This window comes from Mus pahari, chromosome 1 (assembly GCF_900095145.1).
Source record: "Mus pahari chromosome 1, PAHARI_EIJ_v1.1, whole genome shotgun sequence".
Lineage (NCBI taxonomy): Eukaryota > Metazoa > Chordata > Mammalia > Rodentia > Muridae > Mus > Mus pahari.
This window is the reverse complement of record NC_034590.1, coordinates 37,735,192-37,739,604: the sequence shown is the minus strand read 5'-3', so window position 1 is coordinate 37,739,604 and position 4,413 is coordinate 37,735,192.

The following is a 4,413-nucleotide window of genomic DNA, read 5'->3' as shown; positions in this document are numbered from 1 at the left end:
GCACAGGTACATACACACACACAGGCACACACTTTAAGAACAGAATCATGGGCTGGAGAGATGGCTCAGTGGTTAAGAGCACTGTCTGCTCTTCTGAAGGTCCTGTGTTCAAATCCCAGCAACCACATGGTGGCTCACAATCATCTGTAATGAGATCTGACGCCCTCTTCTGGTGCATCTGAAGACAACTACAGTGTACTTAGATATACTAATAAATAAATCTTTTTTTTTTTTTTTTTAAAGAACAGACTCTTTGAGAAGGAAGGAAGGACATATGGAAGGAAGGGTGGACAACATATGGGCCGACCTTGTTTGTAGGAACCAAGGAAACAGCAGCATCCTCTAGCAACACAGATAGTCTTCACTGTGCTGTCTTGATTTATTCTGAGGCCTCTGGGCCCTAAGGTATAGGTTATAGAAGCACAAAGGGGTTTGATGACACGCTCAAGGGTTATATAAATAGGGGCCCACTGGTGAAGGGATGTCTGTTTCCAAGAGACAGGAATAGAGGAAGGTACATAGCTTTGCACAGGAGATTAGCTCCCTGTAGCATTACCCTCAGGGCGCATCTTGACTGGATCCAGCCATCACTTGCTGGCTGTGACCTTGAACACAATATCTAACCTTCCCTGCCTCGGTTTCCTTTGCTGTAAGCGAGAGCAATAACGGTACCTCCTGGTAGAGAGTGAAGTGGTCTTGAAGGACCCCATGGTGGCACACAGTCTATAGATTGGCGGTGAACCTCCTCAGAAGTACAGTATTGGTTTGACAAGGGCTGTGGTGACAATAGAAGCAGGAGTCACATGACTGGTGTGATGTCTGACTGGTAGGGATGGGGAGGAGGACCAAGTGATGAGGGAGCCCTGCTGGATTCCTCTGAGGCTTCCCTGCATCCCAAGTGCTTCCTGACAGCATGCTTCATGCTTACATCTTTACAGAGGATTCAGGGCTTCCAAATCCCCTGGAGGCTTTTTATATGCTCCTCCTATTTATAGTCTGGCTCCCCCACTCCCCAGCCCAGCCCCGGTCATTCCCACAAAGCTCACTAGCAGAATGGGGGTCTGGGCCCCTAGCAAGCACTTCATCTGACACCTAGATGATGAAGCACCTAGATGCTGGGGACACCTAGGTATCCCTAGCAGGGACATCTAGATGTCCTCAACCCCTTGCAGCTCCTGCCACAGGGAGCTTCAGGGTTGCCTGTCACAGTGTCTACTTCCTACCTCAGAGGATCCCCCTGCACCGAGGATGCTTCCTGTCATTCTACAATGTCACCTTCCGAAGGTTGAGAATGTGGTAACCCGGACGTTCCCATGGACCCCTATATGGAGCAGTTCTTCCATTCTTCTCCTGTCCAAGAAAATCAATCCTCCATGGAAAGCAAGCCACCCAGATCAGTGTGTTTCCTCTGAGTGCAGTGGGTCACAGGTGGTCACGGATCACCAAGGAGAAAAGCAGATTCAGTTCTCAATGGGAGCTGAAGCCTCGCTGGGTGTGTAAGACCACATGACAGGTTTGATGGTTTAAGTAGTACAGGGTTGCCCAGTCACAAGATGAGGGGCAAAGTCAAAATGTGATTGTGGGGAAAAAAAAAAAATAGGGCAGTTGACCAGTTTTTCATCCCTGATCCACCATCTCATCACTGTGTGACCTTGAAGGGGTCGGTTAACCACTTTGGGCCTCAGTTCAAAGTAATATTTGTGTCCACTACCAATGAATCCGTATGAAACACTCATGACTTGTGCCTGGCTCTTGATACCAGTGTGTAGGAGACCTTATCAAAAAGGCAGACATGGTGCAGGATCTTGCTGCTATCAGTAATATGGATGGTTCTAGAAGTGTCTGCGGGTGTGCCGTTGTGTTAGGGTGCAGCTGGGCTGTCCAGCCTCACCAGAGCTTTGTACCTCTCCTGTGAGAGACTCGTGGTCCACCCGGAGGCGTGGCTGGTGGAAGTCAAGTCACCTTATTTAAGAACTTACTTCATCCCTTCTGTTTGATGGGTTGAAAATCTTAATCACGGAAGGAGGAGCTTACCTCTCTGCTGGGTTGAATGAGAATGGCTCCAGTGGGCTCATCTGTTTGCTTGCTTAGTCCCCGGTTGGTGAAACTGTTTGGGATGGATTAGGGGTGTGGCCCTGTTGGAGGAGGCTTTGAGGGTTCAGAAGCCCACACCATTTGCAGTGATTTCTTTCTCCTCTCTCCCCTCTCCCCCTCCCTCTCCCCCCCCTCTTTCCTCCATGCCTGCCTGCCTGCCTGCTACCATGCTCTCTACCATGATGGTCATGGATTCTAACTAAACCCTCTGAAACTCTAAATCCCAGCGAACTCTTCCATCAGGAAGTTGTCTCTTCACAGCAATAGAAAGTAACTAAGACATTACAGAAGAGCACCACTCCCCTTAGCTGGTTAAGGGGATCCGATACATTTCTGGGGATGAGGGACTGGCAAAGAGGCCATGAAGTTACATATAAGAGTAAGGAGAGGGAGAGGTCCCCAGACACAAGGGGTCCTGTCTCTTTGTATCAAACAGCCAGAATAACGCTGAGGGGACCGACTCAGGCTTTGCTCAAGGGGAAGCGGAACTCTTCAGCTGGTCCGTCAGACAGTCAGTATAGATCTGGCAGTTAGTGACTGTCAGCATAGACACGGGTCTAGAACAATGCCCCACCCCATGTGCTCACTGGAACTCTGCAGGCTGTCCCTGGAGGACACCGAGGGCAGGGATCAGGTTCCTCCAGCTCAGCCAAAGGAAGCTGGGAATGACTGGAGGAGGCTGCAGATCTTGATTGTCACACACCCAGCCCCCACCCTGAAGGTGCTCAAGGTAGAGAGTTCCCTGGGTGTGGCCACACAGTCCTGTGGGATGGGAGTTCAGGATCTACCAAAGGCTGCAGCACACTGCCCCGCCCTCGCCCGTTCCCAAGCTCTCCAGGTGCTCGCTGCATCCCCCTTCATGCCTCCCTGCTGAGCAAGTCACTCTGCCTATCGGCTCCAGAGGGTCCCCAGGACATGTTTAAAAGTCAAGTCTACATCTAACAGGGGCATTTGGGAGTTGAATGACACTTTTAAAACACTCTTTCCAGGGCAGCTTTCGGACACCCAGGAGCCCCGCTGTCAGATATGAATATTCGCTTAAAAATAAAAATTATAGTGCACTTAAAAAGGAACATGTTTTGTCAGCACCCTGTGATAGGATAATTTATTACTGCCTACAAAGAGAAGGCCCCAACGATGCACTAGAAGCCAGCTCCGCTGGCTGTGAATTACAAGGTGTTCTCTCCTTGGTAGGAATAAATCCTGCTGTCACTCACAGTGTGACGGGTGGCCCACATCCAGGAGTGGGCACAGCTAGAACAACACATCCATTGCCTGGGAGTGAGTCAGTCAGTCTTGCTGCCCGGTGAGGCTCAGATTCAAGCTGTCACAGACCTCTCAGGACAGGCGCTCTTTCCGACATGACAGAGCAGCAAGGGTTGGTGGACTTCCTGCAGGTGGAAAGGCAGAGTTGGGGGTGGGGTGGGGGGGGAGCTCTTATTGGGTTGCCCTGACTTGAGAAAAGCACCCCTCACCTTGAAGAGAGTTTTCTCTTCACCAGAAAAGGGAAACTTGAGGGGGGGGCGGGGCGGGGGCGGGCCCGGGGGCGGGTTGGGGTGAGGGGAAGGCTGATTTGTAGAAGCACTCCCATTGGCATCTGCTGCCCTGGAGGAGATGCATTTCCCCAGCTACAGAGTCTTGGATGCTGAGGCATCCAAGCTGGGCTGGGGATACTGTCCCAGCAGCCTCTCCCATGCTTCAGGAAGCCAAGCTCAGATCTCAGGGACACCCACAGTTTCCAAACTCAGTAAAAAGAAAAACAGTAGCATGTCCCTGACCACTTGCCTCTGTCAAGATGTCTATACCACCCATCAAGCGGTTAAGTCTCAAACACTGGGACAAATGGCTGCGGTGGCCTCTTTAACCTATGGAAGTAGATCAGGTTCTCCCAGCATCCCTCAGTCCCCACCTGTTACAGGGAATGGCTGCCCTATCCCTACCCCACCCTCCACCCCAACTGTCCAGGCCAGGGTCTGGGCTGCCCTTCTGCCCAGAGGCTCTTCCCTGTATAATCCGCCGTTTTGGTTACCTGTCCCTTTTCATACCTTTGCCCTCTTGGCTGCTGTACTTCATTCCTCCTCTCTCTCTTCCCATCTTCCTCTCCCCACACTGCTCAATTCAGTCTGGTCAGGTCCACTCTGGACTCTCCCCGATGTCCCTGCCTCTGGCTATGCTCTCCCACATATCTATAATAAACTTTCTCCTTCAGCTTTTCAAGGACCAGTCATGGCTTCATGGCTTTTCTTTTCCTTCTATTTCTTTTGTTCATTTTTTTAGTCCAGCTTCTTTGGCTCTCTCTAAGAAGGGCTTCCATTGGAG